This window comes from Gymnodraco acuticeps, unplaced genomic scaffold (assembly GCF_902827175.1).
Source record: "Gymnodraco acuticeps unplaced genomic scaffold, fGymAcu1.1, whole genome shotgun sequence".
In the NCBI taxonomy this organism is placed as follows: domain Eukaryota; kingdom Metazoa; phylum Chordata; class Actinopteri; order Perciformes; family Bathydraconidae; genus Gymnodraco; species Gymnodraco acuticeps.
In genome coordinates, this window is record NW_022991945.1 from 133369 (window position 1) to 134131 (window position 763).

A 763-nucleotide genomic window follows, 5' to 3' on the forward strand; every position below is an offset into this window, starting at 1 on the left:
CAATGCTCTGAGGATCACCCATCACTGCTATATAATAATACAGTTATGTTTTAGCAGCCGATTGGAGTCACTTCACAGCCTTGGTCCGCCCCCCCACATGTGTTTTCACTTGTGCTTCATTCCTGCTAAGCAGAGGTGGGAAGTAACTTAGTACATTTACTCGAGTACTGAGTACAATGTACTTGTGCTTTACTTGAGTATTTACACGTTATGCTACGTTATACTTTTACTCCACTACATGTATATAATACCTTTAGTTACTTTACAGATTTGGATTAATGATGTGAAATATAATCAAGTCTTAAAGTGGACCAATCATGCTATTTTTAGGCAGTAGCATATATCTCAGATATATAAAAATATGAAGTGTTTTCCTCCAAACACCAAACAGATCATTCTAGGCATGCCTCATATCCCTCTATTTCACTTCCTGTTTCAAAAGTGCTGATTTGGGTATAAAGCTTTAAAAAGGAGGGTCTGAGCTCATGCGGGACCCGGCAGCTACTGTCTAAACTAAATGCTGCCGTGATGAAACGCCATATCATGGATTATCAAGGATTCTCTCTGAAACAGTTTGGAGCTCAAAGGCTTTCTCTCTTGCTGGTTATACCACAAGGTGAGTTCCTTTTTACTTCCTGCTTCTTCACACACATGCTCTCCAGTACAGGTTAGCTCTGAGTGTTAGCGATGCTAATGTAAACACCGACCATATTACGTCCAAAACAGTCGGGCATTGTTTCTGATAGCAACGTTTCTGATTGGG